Genomic DNA, 19,582 nt, shown 5'->3' on the forward strand with positions numbered 1-19,582 from the left:
GTCCCGGCTCCGGTCCCGGTCCTGGTCCCGGCTCCGGTCCTGGCTCCGGTCCCGGTCCTGGTCCCTGCTCCGGTCCCGGCTCTGGTCCCGGCTCTGGTCCCGGTTCCGGTCCCGGCTCCGGTCCCGGTTCCGGCTCTGGTCCCGGCTTCGGTCCCGGCTCCGGCTCCGGTCCCGGTCCCGGTTCCGGCTCCGGTTCCGGTCCCGGTTCCGGCTCTGGTCCCGGCTTCGGTCCCGGCTCCGGTCCCGGTCCCGGTTCTGGCTCTGGTCCCGGCTTCGGTCCCGGCTCCGGTCCCGGCTCCGGTCCCGGCTCTGGTCCCGGCTCTGGTCCCGGCTCCGGTCCCGGTTCCGGCTCTGGTCCCGGCTCCGGTCCCGGCTCCGGTTCCGGCTCTGGTCCCGGCTCCGGTCCCTGCTCTGGTCCCGGTCCCGGCTCTGGTCCCGGCTCCGGTCCTGGTCCCGGCTCTGGTCCTTGCTCCGGTCCCAGTCCCGGCTCTGGTCCCGGCTCTGGTCCCGGCTCTGGTCCCGGCTCCGGTCCCGGCTCCGGTCCCGGCTCTGGTCCGGGGGAGGGACCTGTCCGTGTGGGGGGGGTCGTGCTGCAGGAGGAGCTTCCGGTCTGAGGAGACTCATCGGACTCCTCCTCCTGACTCAGCCTGTAGGATATAGTGCCGTGCACTAATACAGTTGTGTGGGTTCACGACAGGGGCGGAGTGATACCGTGTTCAGTGTGTTGCATCGGGAAATGCAAGTTGTTGCTGTTTGTAACGTGAGCTTGGAGCAAGTAATAAATGAGGATTAAAGAAGCCATCTCAGTTTCATCCCTACGGTTTCCAGTGGCCATATCGAATCATTACATGGTGTCAGAAGCGGGGTCCAATTCGTCATCTTGCCTGAGGAATATACAACGAGTTTTCTGAAGAGGAAGCTACAGCTGACGGGTACCACGACGGAGACTAGCAGTGAGAAAAAAGCTAACAGCTAACTGGAAATGGAGCAGTTTAAGCTACCGTCGCCGTTGGTGTTGACCGGCAACTTGGGAGAAAATTGGAGACGATGGGAACAGCGCTTCCAAATATATATGACCGCGAGTGGTGCAGAAGAAAAGGACGAGAAGATCCAGGTAGCAATTCTACTGCATGCACTGGGTGAAGAGGCACTGGAAGTGTACAACACGCTTGAGAAAAATCTTGACGACGAGGATAATGAAACAGTGAGTGGAATTCTGGCAGCCTTCAAAACTGTTTGCCGAAGAAAAATACAGTGTTTGAAAGATACCAGTTTTGGGCGCATCCTATGGCAGAGGACATAACAATTGAAAAGCATGTGACTGAACTGAAGAAGAAAAGTAAAGACTGTGAATTTTGGGGCCTCTGAGAATGACATGATCAGAGACAAGATTGTGTTCAGCCTGAGCGATCAGCGCTTAAAGGAGAGACTTTTGAGAGAGCCGAATCTCACGTGTGAGAGAGCGATAGACACGTGTCGTGCTGCAGAGACAGCGAAGGCTCAGATACAGGCTATGGGTGCATCCAGAAACGAGACAGCGGTGCACGTGCTACATGAACGTAAAGCATGGGACAGACAAACACTCAATAAAATAAAACCTTCAGCGACATACATGCAAAGCAAAGGACCGAGCACAATATGCAGAAATTGTGGAAAGTCACACCAACCACGCCAATGTCCTGCATATGGAGTAACATGCAACAAATGCGGCAAGCAGAACCATTATGCAAGAATGTGCAGAACAGGTCAGACACAGACACGTAAAACAGTGCACGAAATAGACGCTGAATTAGACGGACTGTTTATTGGCACAGTGAGACTTGATCAACTACAATCCAGAAGAGACAAGTCCTGGTTTTCATATATAAAAGTTGACAACATGCCTGTCAAGTTTAAACTGGATACAGGAGCAGAGGCAAATGTTCTGCCACTTAATGTGTTCAACTCCATGACGAGGAAGACCAGACGGGAGAAGAGTGGAAAGTTTACTTTGAAACCTACGAAAACAGTGCTGATAGCATATGGAGGGACGAGGATGGAGCCTGAGGGGATGCTCACGCTCACATGTTTGACGTCTAAAGGCCAATTTATGCCTCTCCGTTGTTTCTATTACGGACAGATAAGACCGCCCTATCCGTCGTGAAACGCCCTCTCCGAGTGCTTCGGACAGCTTTTCGTACACGTCTGATTTTTCTAACTATCCGTCTTCATTTTGGAGACCCGACGGACAGCTCTTCGCTGTGAATGGTCCGCGAACGACATCATTTCCGTATGACGTCATTTCTGTATTTCCGGACCTCAAACTTCCTGTTTACTTGTAGCAACAAACACGAACACAACTATGATTCTACGATTAATGTGACGTGTGTGTTCAGCCAGCGGAGTTGTCCGGCTGACGGTGGCTCGTTAGAGCACTGAGGGCATGTGTGCACGGTCACATACGGTTATAACGAGCTTTCAAAACGGAGCTAGCAGGCTAGGCTAGCCACCATGCTAACTGCGGTGGTAACAGTGCAAGAACCCGCCGTCACGACTTTAATTCCACTTCTATCATGACACTGTTTCTATAATACCGTCAGGTTAGAAGCAAACACTGGGTAGTAGTTAGTGTCGGGAGTCCCTGCTGACTGTGTGTGGAAGCTGGGGGGGGGAGCTAGTTCCGGCTAGCTTCAAGCTACATGTAGCCTCAAGCAGATTCAAGCTGTGGAATCAGCAACACAGTTCTGAAACAAGACCGGGGAACCGCTGCGCTAAGAAACGATAACATCAGCATCTTGACCCGCTGGGTGTCACTTTATTTAGTTCTGTTAGTTGCCATGGTTCAGTGTGTGGGAGGAGCTAACATGTCAACAGAGACACGTGGACTTCTTCTTCCAAAATGGGGTAGGCTTCTCTGAGCTCGTCTTCCGTTGCGCCACCTATGGGTTTGGCGATGAATTTTTTCCGACGGAGAAGTAAAAATCAAAAAGACTCTTTGCCCCCGCTGAGACCTCTCCGAGAAACGGACACGTAGTAGTATATAAGAGCCTTAAGGCCCAGGCAGATCTCACATATTATGTGTCAAGGCACTCCACCGTACCCATCCTAGGCAGGGAGGCTTGTGAAGAGCTCAGCCTGATCAAAAGAGTGGACATCGACACATTGGCAGTGAAACATCCAGCTACAAAGGAAGAACTGATATCCCAACACCCATCAGTCTTCAATGGACTTGGTGAGTTTGATGGAGAATATCACATTCACACAGACCCCAACGTTGCACCAGTCATACATGGATGTAGGAAAATACCACTCGCAATTATAGACAGACTGAAAGTCACACTTGATAGCCTGCTGCAAGCTGATGTGATTGCAAAAGTGACTGAGCCCACATCATGGGTAAACAGCCTGGTAGTCACTGAAAAAAAAGACAAAAGCAAGCTACGGCTCTGTCTGGATCCCAGTGACTTAAATAAAGCGATCCTGAGACAGCATTACTCCATTCCCACAACTGATGATGTGCTGAGCAAACTGGCTGGGAAGAAAATATTTTCTGTTGATGAGAAAGATGGTTACTGGCAGGTGAAGCTTGATGAGGCATCATCGCGGCTGAGCACTTTCAACACCCCGTGAGGGAGATACAGATTCAAACGCATGCCTTTTGGAATCAAATCGGCAAGTGAAGTTTTCCAACAGCGCAACTGTGAAACGTTCTGTGACATTGAAGGAGTCCATATCATAGCAGATGATATGATCATCGCAGCATCCACAGAAGTGGAACATGATGAAATACTACAAAAGGTTATAATGCGAGCAAAAGAAGCAAACGTAAAATTCAACAAAGACAAGATACAATTCAAAGTGGACAGTGTCAGGTACATGGGGCACGTGGTCACTGCAGAAGGAGTGAAGGCGGACGACACGAAGATAAAAGCCATCACAGCGATGCCGTCACCTGAGGACAAAGAGGGCTACAGCGAATGTTGGGCATGATAAAATATCTTACTCAATATATTCCAGGTGAGGCCACCCTCACAGCGCCTTTGAGACAGCTGCTGCGCAAAGACATGGTGTGGCTGTGGCAACACGAACATGATGAGGCCATCAAGAGACTCAAAGAGGCCCTTACAAATGCACCTGTGCTCAAGTTTTTTGATCCAAAGAAACAGCTTGTTATACAGGCTGATGCATCTAAGGATGGGCTGGGAGCGTGTTTGCTTCAAGATGGACACCCAATAGCCTATGCATCAAGAGCACTGACTGGATCGGAGCAGAATTATGCTCAGATAGAAAAAGAGCTCTTGGCCATCATGTTCGCTGTCAAAAAGTTTCATCAATATGCCTATGGTGTGAGAGTTATTGTCCAGTCAGACCATAAGCCACTCGAGAACATCCTGAGAAAGCCCTTGGGCGCAGCACCATCTAGACTGCAAAGAATGCTACTGCAGCTGCAGCGATATGACCTGCATGTTATCTACAAGCCAGGGAAAGAGATGCTGATTGCAGACACGCTGTCCCGAGCAGTCATACTGGAACAAGATACGTCAGAAGACGACATGGCTGATGAGAGAGTGATCTATACCTTGGAGCCCACAGACGCTCTCAGCACAGAGTACCTAGAAAAGCTAAAAGGTGAGACACAGAAAGATGACGCACTGCAACTCCTGCAAAGCACACACAGAAAAGGCTGGCCACGCCTCAAGAAACAGGTGGACATGCGAATGGCACAATACTGGCCCATCAGACACACTGTGTCTGTGAGAGACTGCATTATGTTTGCCGGTGACAGAATAATCATTCCGAATGTGCTGAGACAAGAGATGCTGCAAAAGCTACACATGGCGCATCAAGGAGTGCAAAGAACAAAAGCACTGGCCAAAAGACACTTTTACTGGCCACAAATAGCGAGAGACATAGAACAAATGGTCGAGGCCTGCAGTACATGTCAACAGCTCCAGCCCAGAAACCAGAGAGAGCCGATGATTTCACATGACATCCCTGAGCTCCCGTGGCACAAGCTGGGAGCAGACATCTTCGAAATACAAGGTCAGTCCTACCTCTTGATAGTGGACTATTTCTCAAAATACCCAGAAGTATTGAACATTAGGGACAAGACCACCCACACCGTCATCATGAAAATGAAGTCAGTGTTTTCCAGACTGGGAATTCCAAAAGAAATAGTATGTGACCATGTTCCATTTGCAAGTCAAGAGATGCACAGCTTTGCAACATCATGGGGCATAAGGCTCACTCATTCTAGCCCTGGCTATGCACAGTCTAACGGCCTAGCAGAGAGAAATGTGAAAACTGTGAAACTAGTGATCAAAAAGGCACAGCAAACTGGAACAGACCTTCATCTTGCACTTCTCACCCTGCGGAACACACCTGTTACGGGTATGGTCTACTCTCCAGCTCAGATGCTCATGGGCAGGATACTGAGGAGCACTCTACCAAGCTCCAGCGCCATTCTCCAGCCCGCAGTGCCCCAGGATGCACATTCGGCGCTCCAGGACCTACAGAGACGACAGCAACAGTACTACAACAGAGGCACGAAGCAGTTTCCTGAACTGAGCCCTGGCAACACTGTGCACATGGAGACTGCACAGGGCTGGCGTCCAGCTGTAGTTACAGCAGGGCGAGCTGAACCTCGTTCCTACGACATACAGACGTCATCTGGGCAACGCTACAGGCGCAACAGGCGCCATCTGAGGAAAACACCAGCCTGCGCCCAGGTGAATTCAGACTCGGATTCAGACTGCGAGCATGAGGATTTGCCAGAATCTTCTAGTACAGCAGAGGCTGCGGACTGTGATTCCTCACCCACACCGAACCTGACTCATACCAGGAGTGGCCGAGTCATCAGAACCCCCAAGAGGTTCAAAGACTTTCAGATGAATCGACATTAAGGACTGTGGCTAAATGGTGAACGGCGTAAACACAAGCTTACAGTCTGTATATATATATAAAAAAAAAAAAAAAATAGTAACTGAAAACAACAGGAATATATATTGAGTTGAGAAGTGAAATGTTGAGTGTTGAAATGGTAAACTGTGTGTATATGGTTACTAATGAGGTCTACTTGAAAAGTGAAATGCTTGAATATCTGAAATGTTTTCTAGTGATATTCTTAGTTACTTATGTTCTTCTTACAGAGAGAAAAAAAAAAAGAACAATGTCATTCAGTCAGTTTTGTTGATATAAGCTAATTTAGAAGAACAACAAATTTTGTGTTGATAAGCAGTTATAAGGCTGAAGTTTAATCAACATGTTAAGAAAGGGGGATGTGGGATATAGTGCCGCGCACTAATACAGTTGTGTGGGTTCACGACAGGGGCGGAGTGATACGGGGTTCAGTGTGTTGCATCGGGAAATGCAAGTTGTTGCTGTTTGTAACGTGAGCTTGGAGCAAGTAATAAATGAGGATTAAAGAAGCCATCTCAGTTTCATCCCTACGGTTTCCAGTGGCCATATCAAACTATTACACACTGCGAACCCTCAACCTCTATATACTCCATCCAGAGAGCCCGCCCCCTGCCGGCACAGCCAATCAGGCGCCTGAGATCCGCTGAGTGACAGTCCGTGTGAACCAATCAGCGTGAGGCGGTTTCTGTGATCTATTCAAATGCAGCAGGCTGAGGAGCAGGAGGCTCCAGATCCCATCTGCTGCAGGAGCAGGAGACACAGCCTGAGTGGAATCATCACGACTCACTACTGACAATAACAATAACAATACCAGGTTTGACATATGGCACTTTAAACTAGAACCAGGAGAGTTCATGGCTCCACCATCAGGCCTTTTAGATGAGATCTAACATGAAAACCTAACCTAATGATTCTGTGAGAAGCCTCACGTCCTGATGGGTCATGAGGAACCGAACCTGTGGGATCCGGAGGTTTCCACACACGTGACTGAAGATATTCACTCTAACATTTATTCTATAAAGACGTGAAATCATAATGTCCAGCAAGATGTTTAGAGACATCTAGTGGTGAAGTTACATATTACAAACAACTGAGCCCCGAGGACACGAGGACTTTCAAGCTGTTTTCAGTCATGAACTCTGTAAAATAGTGTCTGGACATTTTCTGGAGTTTGACTTTCACATATGAAGAATGGGTAGAGCAGCAGGAGGCGGAGCCTGAAGAGCAGCAGGAGGCGGAGCCTGTAGAGCAGCAGGAGGCGGAGCCTGTAGAGCAGCAGGAGGCGTCACTCAGACACTTTATTAGGAGGCTGCAGGAAAAGTTCCAGAAAATGTCCAGAACAACTTGACTCAGAATTCAGATCTGAAAACAGAGACAGTGATGTTTAGTCAAAGTTCTTTATTTTCACACGTGAACTTAGTTTAATTTACAGTTTTATTCTTTATCCAGGTTGAAGAGCTGCAGTCTGTCAGAGATCAGCTGTTCTTCTCTGACTTCAGCTCTGAGGTCAAACCCCTCTCATCTGAGACAACTGGATCTGAGAGGAAACAACCAGGAGCTCTTTCTACAGAGCAGAACCTCTGCTGAGGTCCATCTGTCTCATCTGGTCCCAGTTTGTCAGAAGCAGATGTTCATCAACACACAGTGAAACATGTCTTCACCTGTAACAGCAGTAAATCCACCTCTCAGGTGTCCACTCTGCACTTTGACATGCAGAGGACACACACTGAGCTCTTAGCGTGTTCATTCCAACACGTGAACATGAAGCAGAGAGGAAGCTGCTCCACCTCTGAACAGGACTGAAGTCCCTGCTGCTCTTTCTACTGGATGAGCTGCATCACTGACTCACAGCTGATGAAGTGAGTCTCTGGGACACTGATGTCTTCTTCTCTCAACAGCTGGGGGGAGATCTAAGTGGATCTGAGTGTGAAGAGGACAGTGTGTGTGGACGGAGGCTGAGCTGTGTCCTGAGGATCCAGAGGCTGAAGCAGCAGCAGCTTGTGTGTAGTCTCCAATCTACACAACCCCTAATCTGCATGTGTTTGTGAGATGAAGCCGGAGCACCTGGAGAAAACACGTGGAGAACATGCAGACTCCACACAGGAAGACCCATCTGAACCGGATTCAAACCAGCAACCTTCCTGCCCCGATTGTGTTTATTCACATGAAGAATGTGTTTATTGAAATGACACAACACAAGCAGAATATATAAACCCTCTATAAAGAGTCACATACAGTGTGTTTAAGTTTGTCTTTATTATTGTCCACCTTTGTCCCTCAGTATGTCTCCATGTGTGTAGAACCACATTCTGTGTAGATGTGTGTTTATGATCTTAAAGTTCCTGGATTCACGTCACAAATTGATTTAGTTCAACACAAAGTTAAACACATTGAAATCACGTTGAGTTTAAAATCAGAGCTTTGTCTTTGACACAAAAGATCAAAACTCTGGACTTAAAAATGGGACGTTTTCATTTCTGCATCAGGTGCAGAGCGGTGGTGGCTTTTCTCCTTTTGACCCACAGGTGGCGCTGCAGTATAACAGCAGCACATCCCAGTCAAAGCCTTTATATTCAGTCTATGAGTCAAACACATGGATCATTTCCTCTGTGACAAACCAGATGTAACGAGAAGAAAAACATCTCAGAGAGAAAAGTTCTGTTTCTACTTGTCTCTGCTTTAATGCTCAATAAACATCCTTCCACCGACTTCACTGGAATCATGACTCAGCGTTTCTTTCCTCTTCAAACAAACAGGTGGAAACATCTCGTCCTTGGTGCAGGTAAAAGAACAAAATCACCAGTTTGACATAATGGAAACAAGCAGAAGAAAAGTGAATGAGACATTTACAGTATGAAGAAGAGTCGATGAAGAGCAGAGCATCTTTAAGTCTCTGAGGAAACTGTTTATTAAACATTTTACCATATTTAATAGAAAACTGACCCGAGGACGTTTTATTAAAAACCCTAACCCACGTTTGTGATCATAATGAAATTCTACATCTGATCAATATGTCTGAATATAAACAGCCTGACAGCAGATCAAAACATTTATTTGTGATTCTTTATCAGTTGATTTCATTCATTCACCAAACAAAACCATTTAAATGCAAAACACAAAACCTCTGATCCTGAATGAAAAGGAGCAGAAAGAAAAAGAAGCTGCTCGTTCACAAGACGCTCGTCAGCTGAGGAGCTGCAGTTTAGTGTTTGGTTCCTTTAAGGTTCAGGTTTAGATTCAAGTTTAACTCTCTCTCTCTCTCTCTCTCTCTCTCTCTCTCTCTCTCTCTCTCTCTCTCTCTCTCTCTCTCTCTCTCTCTCTCTCTCTCTCTTCCTCTCTCTCTCTCTCTCTCTCTCTCTCTCTCTCTCTCTCTCTCTCTCTCTCTCTCTCTCTCTCTCTCTCTCTCTCTCTCTCTCTCTCTCTCTCTCTCTCTCTCTCTCTCTGTGAGCTGGAAAGTTTGTTTCAAACTGTGATTTTTCTACCTTTTTTCTTTGCTCTTTTTCCCTCTTTATTTATAGTGCAGGTGTTTTGTGTTTCTGTGTGAGTGACAGAGACACGTGTTCATGGTGCTAAAGAAGAGTGAGGAAGATTTAAACCTGGTCTTTAGTTTTAAAACCAAGGAGTTTAACTACAAGGTGCATGTTACATCAGGAAATATGAAATGTTTTAGCTGTGGGAAAGAGGGTCACCTGATCCGCTTGTGCCCAGAAAGAGCCGTGAGAGCCAGTCGGCTGCCTCTTCTTGTTTGACACCTTTTAATATTAATAATATATTTGAAGAGACTCTTTGATCACATTAATGTTAATTATTCCTCACAATGATTAACAATGATTTCCACAACAATGATGGTAGGAAACAGATATATTAAAACATGCATTCATTTCTATTAATCGGTTTGCTTAAATTCAACTTAATTGAAATATTTTTGTTGATTTATCACTACATTCTTCCATCAGTCTGTACTTTTTTAAAAATAGAGAAAAAATGTATTAAATTATAATCACTTCGATGATGAGGCTCAACCAAAAAGAACACATGCATGTGACTGGGGTGTGATGTCTCTAAGTGTCTTCTTCATTTGGTCTCATTCTGTCAGCTGACAGAGTTTCTAACATAACATCTCCATTCAGAGCTACTCTTTTCTACAAGTTAGGAATACTAGATTATATGCATGCTTATGAATTGAAAACATGCATCAACAGAACTGGATTGTTTCAGTCGAGAGAACTTAAGCTTACACTTAAAATGTTAAGTTGATTCAACTTTGCTGCCCATTAGTTGAGTGAACTCAAATTTACTCTATTCATACTGTTGTGGAAATTGAATAATAAAAGAGAGCAAAATTCTGTAAACAATCTGTTTATTAAGAACAATGGTTAACATTATATATCCAATAATCACAAAAGTCAACATTGAAATGGCAGCAGCAGGGATGCTTAAGTGAACTTGGAAACATTATACGATGATTTTCAATGTTAGAATGTGTAATCACATAACATCAAGTGCAGAACCAGCTGTCCATACTTTAGCTATAATTTAGAAAACAGTATGATTGACGCTATGAATCACCAAACATTTGTTAGTCACAGATACTTGAGGAAACCACTGGCCAAACCCAGCAGTGAAGAAAGTGATCCATGGAAAACGTGTAACAAGACACAAACGGGTTCAGTTGCAGAGATAACCAAATCCAGCAGTGAGTAAACACTTAGTACAAATGGGAACGGTAACACTACACAAACCTGTGTAGTTACTACTGAACTTAAAAACATACTTTGATGAAGAAAGGGACATGTCTATGTGTTCATGGCAGCAGGGGACTTTAACAGCTGGTTGTTCAGAGCCTGAACACGGGCAGAGCACTCTGTGCTGAGGTTCAGAGAAATCTTTTGAAGGGTCTCAAGTCTTCTTCAACCCTTTGGGCTCGTCCAGGTTGAGGTTGTAGATGCATCCACAGAGAAGGACAATGGCTGCACTGATGTCAGAGATGTCCTCCACAACCAGCTTTTCCTCCATGACAAGGGCCATGTTGATTGTTCTGGGCATCGAGTGAGCTCTCCCAACATCCTCTTCAACAATGGTGACTCTGCCGAGTTGAACCCCTGCGACGGACGTTTCCTCAGAGTCTGTATCCTAGAGAAATCAAACAGACAGTCCTTCATTTTGTAAGCTTTTCATCCCCACATTTATAAATAAATGATATGCCCCTGCCCATGAGTGCAGTGACATGCACCTTTATCAGTTTCACTTTGAGTGCAAGTTACAGCTGTTCAAAATATGAAAACATTTCCCAACGACAAATTGAAGATCCATTCAAAAAGACATTTTGTAAGGCCACCGTGACTTTGAACTTTGACCCCCCAGATGTCATCAGTTACTCCATGTGAAGGGACAATTTGTGTGAAATTTTCTAAAGGTGTTCTGCAGTTTCTAGCTTCCCAGTTTTACTGATCATGCTTAATACCAAAAGCACAGAAAAAAGGTTAACATTTAAAAGGTGCGAGATAATCCTTTGATTCCATAAGTGTGAACAATCTGAAGGATTTTGATCAATATGCCAATAAGGATGAACAATATCCCACCCTGACAGTGCATATAAATCGGCCACAACCGAACACAAAGACTTGCAGCTAAATGTACTAATTTAAGGTTTATTAGGTGAACCCTCATAGATTAACTCATGATAATGTGTTTTTACTTTTACTGAGAGAGATTTCAGCCCTAATTACTTACATTACATTAAAGGCAATATAAATAAGTTGTTAAATTCAACCTTTTATTGCATATTCCCATTAAATGAGTGTGTTTGCTCTCTAATCAGAGATTTACTGGCCCCTTGTATATTTATATTGGCCCAGCTATTAAAAAAATGAAGAAAAAACTTCAATGTCATAAACCGAAGTATTCTTACCAGACATGTCTTCAGGACGCTGCCTGGCTCCTCCCTCAAACATAGAGGAATACCTCGGAGAGCTGTGGCCTTCCTCTGTGCAAGCACATCGGTTTCTGAAAGACACAAAATTAAGATTTAAAAATATTTCATGGCCTGAAAATAAAATGTTAATGTCTGTTTTCAATGTGAACATGCACTATCCAGGTCTCAGACCCCCTTCATTTATCTCCTACTTGCATTACCTGGTCATCAAGGTTGTCAAGGGCCTTCAAGTCCTTTCCTAGTGTCCCACTACGTGTTCTGTAAAGGCGTGTGCATCCAAAGATGTGAAGAATGTCTTCTTGAGATCCACTTGAGTGATTCGAAAAAACTCTGCACATATCTAAGAGGAGAAACAACAGTATTAGTGTTCATATAGACACCAATTACAGAAGGTGCCCACAGTGTACAGTTATAAACTCAAAGGGGTTTTCTACATCCAGAAGCTGAGCAGCATGACTGGTGGAATTGGGAGAACATTTAGGACATTACACATCATAAAAAAATAAATCTTACCTGTTTTTCCAAAAACAATGCTGGCCACTTCTCCAAGACATCAGCAATAGGCGGTTCTTCTTCCACAATACCCTTCCTGCGTAGGGCAAAAGTAGCTTCCATTTTGGAGTCAATCAGGGTCTTGTTTGGAAGTCTTTTTAGAACTTCTTCCTGTATTACTTTCCTTTCCCTTTCTTGAGATTCGTCAGTTTGCCCTACTGGATTGTCTGGAAGAAAGTTCACCTCACATCTCTGGCTTTCTTCAGACGCCTGGACACCTCTGGTCCCTTCTTTGGTTTACGCTGACTTCACCACAGCCTGCCATCCCTAGCTTTTGACTGTAGTTGCCAAGCTGATATCTGATGCTCATGGCCCAGCTGTGAAAGCCAGTTCCAACTCCTGGGTCAGCAAGACATGGGTGTTTCTCAATCAGTGCAGCAGCCACTGATTCAATTTCTTCAGTCTTTGGGTAGGCCTTGTAGGAAAACACTGCCTGAGCTCTGTTGTCTAAGATGTCCATGTGCATCTCCCTCGGTACAGTGAGCAGTGATCCACTCTCCTTGAACAAAGCATCACCTTTTCAAAGCCTCCGTGCAACATCGAATGAAGACACTGGAATTGGGAATGGAGATGGCCAGTGCTCTGCACTCTCACGCCGCTGAAGCTGTACTGACGAGCCCTGGGTTGCACTGGTGGATGGAGATGACATGCTATCAGAATCCAGTCCAGAAAAGGTAGAGATGTGGACATAGAAGCCGACGATTGTGGTTGGTCGAAGGAGTTGGACAGGATCCTCAATACAGCTCTGTCTGTCAGAGCTGGGACCAGGAAGCAGAGCTGCAGTGCTACACACTCCTCTGCTCCCTCTGGATCAGCCACACAACCCCATAGAGATTCTGTCTGTCCACCGTCCCATTAAACGATTTAAATTACACAACAGAGCGAGAACTCCACACAAAAATCTAATACAAATTAACACAACCTCTGAAACAACTCAGGAAACTAAGACTTTCAAATGTGATATTTTAAACATTAGATCACTGTCCTCAAAGGCTATTTTAGTTAATGAACTAGTCTCAGATTACAACATAGATGTATTGTCCCTCACTGAGACGTGGCTGCATCCTGATGAATATGTCAGTCTAAATGAATCTACGACGCAGGTACACGGGGGGGGGGGGAGACGCAGCGAAACACTAAACTGCCCAATTCAGTCTAAAAAAAAAAACACAGACTTTTTTTGGGGGGGGCGATCTGAGCGTCAACACAGTTAGAGAACAAGCAGGAGCTGTTGGAGTGCGAGCGCAGGGTTGAGAGCAGAACCATAACAAAATCTGAATGTAAAGAAAGATATATAATCCAATCCAAATGATTCTGTGAAAAACAAGGAGATTTCCCAAAGTTCAGACTGAGACTTTAATGGAAAAACCGAGATCAGACAATGTTTCCAACTTTCACAGCTTCCTTCAGGTGAACACTTCTCGTCTCTTCCACACTTTCCTCACAGATTAGGAGGAAAGTGCCAGTGATAACTTTTAAGATCTTGGATACAGACTTGGGTGATGCATTTATAAACTTGGAAGTTTATGGCAGAGGAGTGGTTAGAAATCCACTAACAATCTTTCATTGGAGTTAAGTTAAATTCTACATTGTTTGACAAAAAGCACCAGGATTGTTTGTTAGATAAATTAAATGTCTGACAAACAAGAAGGTTCCATCACTGCTGGAGAGAAGAATCCCGAGTAGAAACAGTAGAATCCCAGTGAACCTTGTTTCTGTATCTGATGCTGCTGTTGTGTTCAGGAGGCAGGAGGAGGCGCCCAAGAAGAAGAGGAAGAGGAGGCAGAGGAAGAGGAGGAAGGAGGCTGCTTCACCTCCTCCTCCTGCCGATCCTAGACCTGCTGAGTGGATCAGCAGGTCGACTAAAAGGCGCATGAGGCAGGAGGCTGCCATCATAAGGAAGCAGGTACACAGCGAAACACTAAACTGTCTAATTCACTCTAAAATTCCATAACAGGCTAAATAAAGGAGGTGTCAATAGTAGTGGAGGATGTACCAGCCTGTATCTGATGCTGTTGTGTTCAGGACGCAGGAGGCTGCTCCGGAGACATCTGCTGGATGCAGTGACTGGACGAGGAAGAAGGTGAAGAGGAGGCAGGAGACTGATGTTGGACATCAGAGACATCGCCGTCGACACCATTCAAGAAACCCACAACAACACCAGTGAGCGGAGTGGGACGCCTCGTCCTGCTGCTGGTGGACACAGGGAGGAAAGGAATACAGACTCGGATATCGAGAGGGAGTCATAGAGAGAGAGGGAGGGAGAGAGAGGGAGAGAGAGAGGGAGGGAGAGGGAGAGAGAGGGAGAGAGGAGAGGGAGAGAGAAGGAGAGGGAGCGGAGGGAGAGAGAGGGAGAGAGAAGGAGAGGGAGGGAGAGAGGGAGGGAGAGGGAGAGAGAGAGGGAGGGAGAGGGAGGGAGAGGGAGAGAGAGGGAGTCAGAGAGAGAGAGGGAGGGAGAGAGAGAGAGAGGGCGACCAGGAGGGCCTGTCCTGTCCTCCTGAGACTCTGCACCTCTGGATCCTCTGTGTAAGCTTCCTTGTGTTGTAGTTTCTCTCCGTTAGTGTTTGTTTTGTTTTGTGTCTGTTAAACTTGTTTAATTAAAAATTAGCTTTTGTTTCAAACTCTGCGTCTGGGTCCTACTCCTCCCCTGAATCCTGACAGATACGTTATAATATAAGAGATCAAGTTGAAGTGAGAAATACACATTAATACTTCTTCCTACGTGTTCCTAGGAGGATCAACATCCGCCAGCTGCTGTCCCTGCTTCTCCACCTCCTCCTCCTCCTGCTCCTCCTCCTGCTCCTCCTCCACCTCCTGCTCCTCCTCCACCTCCTGCTCCTGCTTCTCCACCTCCTGCTTCTCCTCCATCTCCTCCTCCTGCTTCTCCACCTCCTCCTCCTCCTCCTCCTCCTGCTCCTCCTCCTGCTGCTTCTCCAGCTCCTCCTCCACCTCCTGCTTCTCCAGCTCCTCCTCCACCTCCTTCTCCTCCCCCTGCTCCAGCTGGATCCACACGGTGGACCTGATGGGTGAGTCTACATTTCTACTGAGTCGTGGCAGTTTTGCAGCTGAGTCGTCTTCAGTCTGGTTCTCTGATCTTTTTCTTTAGCAGGAGGCAGCAGATATTTCTCAGTTTCACACTTTCTGATGCTCGATTCTGATTGGCTTGAGCGTTGGGAGAGGAGGACGAGAGAGAGGGAGAGAGGTCATGTGCACAGTCCTCCAGCGGGGGTGCTGTCTCAGACACTATATAAAAGAAACTCCGGTCACCGGATGTTCACCCGATGACGACTTGAACGAGGCGGAGACAGAGAAGGAGCGGGAGATGGAGGGAGAGAGAGATGGAGAGAGAGATGGAGCCGGAGGGAGAGAGAGAGGGATGAGAGCAAGGGGTTGAGTGTGATGGATTTAGAGAAGAGGAGGAGGGACAGAGACTGGGAGCTTGAGTTGGAGAGGGAGAGCATGTGGACGAGGCAGAGGGCGAGAGAGAGGAGCGGAAGAGGGAGAAGTGGGACAGGAGAGAGGAAAGGGAGAGGAGGAGAGAGGGAGGTCATGAGCACAGTCCTCCAGCAGGGGCGCTGCTGTCAGACACTATATAAGAGGAACGCCGGTCACCGGATGTTCACCCTCTGACATCATGGAGGAAGCACAGATGGTTAGATCCATAGAGCTGTGGAGGGAGAGCGAGGGAGAGCGTGTGGATGAGCGGGTGAGGGAGAGGATGGATGAGCGAGAGAGAGAGAGAGGAGGTATGGATGTCGGAGCTAGAGAGGAAGAGGAGGAGGGAGAGGGACTGGTAGTTTGATTTGGAGAGGGAGAGAGGGGCGGAGAGGGAGAGGGATTGGACGAGGCAGAGGGCGAGAGAGGTGGAGGGAGAGGTGGAGGGAGAGGTGGAGGGAGAGGTGGAGGGAGAGGCGGAGGGAGAGAGACTCACACAAGTCACCTGATAAGAGGACACAGAGGAACACTCAGGTCACCGGATGCTCACCCGATGAGGACCTGGACGTAGAGAGACAGAGTGAGGACGACAGGGAGACGGAGAGGGAGAGGTGGAGGGAGAGGTGGAGGGAGAGACAGATGGAGAGAGACTCACACAAGTCACCTGATAAGAGGACCTGCCTCTGGGGCTTTGATTCAGCCAAGTGGTCCTGCTACCTCCAGCTGGACAGGAAGTACCAGGGAACGCCCGAGGAACCCAGGCTCCAGCAGCTCCAGGTCAAAGACCAGTTCCACTACCAGCTCAAGGTCAACAGACAACGTTAGTGCACTTCAGAAATAATAATAATAATTATATGTCACCCCGAGCTGTTCCTGATATGCAAGTACTATGGCGGAGGTCAGAGGTCATGAGCACAGTCCTCCAGCCTCGTCCGTTTCCAGGTCACCTGACAGACGACCACCTGGTAGAGTTCCTGGACAAAGCCAAGACGCACCTGGAGGAGGACATCAAGAGAGAGGGGGGGGGGGCGGAGAGCGAACGACATCATCTGGATCCAGTGGGTCATCGGTGAGTCTGCATTTCAAAACTTCAAGGACTTCAAACAATGAAACATGCACAAAAGTGTTCTGCTGCTTTCTATCATAAAGATACTCAACAGGATCAATAACATTAAAATGTTCTTTATAATATTCAGTCCTTTGATAATCTGTAGAGAGAACGGCCCTTTCTGATGTAGCCAGAAGATAAGGGTTGGTGTTGTATACGGAGTCTGAAATACGCTCTGTTAGTTCTTCTGCAACAGACTCAGCAATACTTCTGGAAAGGTTTTAAGAATGTCTCTGATTGATTGTGTGGCTGTAAATTTTGAGCGTGACACAATATCACTAAAACCACTTATTATTTGCTGAGTTGCACTTTTAGAAATATGCAAAACAGTTTGCATGTAAAGAAACAAGGATGCAAGTTTGTGTTCAACTGAACTCGCTCTTCATGGGCCCGTGCTTCACTTTCCTGTTGGTGATGTAGCAACATCATTTATTTCTGTTCAAATGTTATGATAAGTCAGAAAGGACAGAACTTGTTCTGCCCTTTAACCTGGATCTGGAAGCTACTTCCTCATCAGCAACAACCTCGTCTCTGGAACAAACAGAAGGGGAAACACTGGCAAACAGCAACCTGTCCTAACTGGGCCTTTACAGTAGAGAACATTACTTCCTTGCAAACCGTTTTAGGAAGTTCTATTTCATAATGCTCTGCAATTTTTAGCAACTGCTCCCTGGTACATTGTCCTAGCACCTCCACACTGGGACACTGCACAAAATCCTCCATGGTAGCCATCGTTTCAAAAGAACCAACCCAGATAACTTTTTTTTATTTATTTATATACATCTCATCACCTTTGGAATACCTCTCCCCTGACTCTCTGCCTAACCAATGCTAACTACCTTCTCTGGACCCTAGTCTTCATGCATTTCATGACAGGTGTTTTAAACACAAAACCAATGACCAGGTAAAGCCCCAGCTATGCTGTTACTCACCAGACGGACATGGACGTGTACCCAAGACAGGAAGTCAAATCATGTTTATGCACAAAAATAACAAACAAAAACAACAAACCAACAGACCCCCCCCGAGAGAGATACTGTTGCTTATTCCTACCAGGAAAGGTAACTCCAAAGGTGAATCCCTCTAATTAGAGCCTGATAATGAAGGCAATTAGTCCCAGTGATGTAAGCTCCAAGTACTACCTTCACACTCTAAAGTTATCACACACCCTGGACACACCCCGGCAACCAGGACACTATTCCAGGGGAACCTTCACCTACTAGAGGCCTCTGACTTTCTCACTACAGAGAAGAGTGAGAAACAAACCTGGATCTGGATCCCGGACGAGCCCCCACTTGTTACACCTTGGCTCCTGTTGTGCAACAAGACTCACAGACGGCCACAAAGTTCTGCAGTTATAGTATTTATTCTAGAAAGAATAAATACAAGGAAACCTCCACCTGTGCATGTGGAGGTCGACCCGGTGGAAGAGAGACCAGAGCCCAGTCTGCAGGCCTCTTAAGTAGTGGTCCCCCAGGTGTGCCACATCCCTGCTGATCACTAGGGTCTGACTCCGCCCACAGGAGCCTGGAACACAGCAGACAACTCCAGGGTTGTCACACCTGGCATGCACAAGGAGAAGATCATTTAAAGGTACCATTACTTTATTGATAACTCAATAACGTAACACGTTGGTAGTTTATAAACGTAACAACACGGTGGTTTGGGTGAGGTTGGTCTACAGATAGCATTTACAGGTAGCTTAAAGTTAGCAAACCCATGGCTTACACTAAAGTTGGACCAGGTGTAAAACCTGTGAGTGTAAAGTGTATTTTCAGTGTCAAAGTGTAACATGTGTTTGTTTCTCAGGGTGACACTGATGAAGAAGAGGATGAGTCCCCTGGTGATGAACATCAGGACGGAGGAGAAAACAGCAGCAAGAGAGAGTTACAGGAGAAGATGTCAGATGAAAGCGTGACCTTCTGTGATGAAGCCGTGCTGGCTTCCCTCAGTCGTACCCTGAAGCCTTTCTCCTTGTCGGCTTTGATCTCACTGTCCAGGTGCTTCATGGTGCTGGTGAAGCCTCGGTAGATCAGATACTCCCTCACGTGTTCGTCTGTCCTCTCCACTGCTGAGCCCATGGTGACCTCTGACCCTGCAGAGGAGCAGTGATGACAACATTACCTCTTTACAGAGGGAGAGAAACCAAGCAGCTGATCCATCCCATAATGCCTTGAGGCCGCCACATTTAAGAAACAGAACTTTGTAGTTGAAGCGAATGGGCCAATCAGCTGTGGAGCTGAACGTGAAACAAGCAACACACACAGATCAACATGTCAACACTTATATCTTCTTTTTGTTTTGTTGTGTGTTGACTTCTTATCATGTGATTTGTTCACCTTGTTATAATAAATGCTACAGAAATAATGTATTATTATTCATATTCACACAGAACAGAGTGTTTTTATCATGATCATTAGTCAAAGATACTTGTCAAATATCTGAATCCAATAATAAACATCTTATTTTACATTAAAAACACATGTGATCAACACACAGTTACAGTAAACAACTTTGTGTTCTGAGGTTTGATCACAGCAACGATTGTTTTCAGGGAGATTTGGAAACTACATTCAAATGTTGTTCAGATGTTCTATCAGTATCTTCTCTGCTGTGGTGTCCTGGGGTGCGGGCATCAAGGCAAAGGACGCCAA

General features: G+C 46.3%; 1 long non-coding RNA gene across 1 annotated transcript; it reads left to right on the plus strand.

Moving 5' to 3' along the window:
- The first annotated feature begins 17,277 nt into the window (after positions 1-17,277).
- LOC133010799 (uncharacterized) lies at positions 17,278-19,295 on the plus strand. The gene is made up of 2 exons (XR_009680695.1): positions 17,278-18,521; positions 18,738-19,295. It is a non-coding gene; the product is annotated as an uncharacterized LOC133010799 (long non-coding RNA).
- The last annotated feature ends 287 nt before the right edge of the window (positions 19,296-19,582 follow it).

This window comes from Limanda limanda, chromosome 1 (genome assembly GCF_963576545.1).
Source record: "Limanda limanda chromosome 1, fLimLim1.1, whole genome shotgun sequence".
NCBI classification, from domain to species: Eukaryota; Metazoa; Chordata; class Actinopteri; order Pleuronectiformes; family Pleuronectidae; genus Limanda; species Limanda limanda.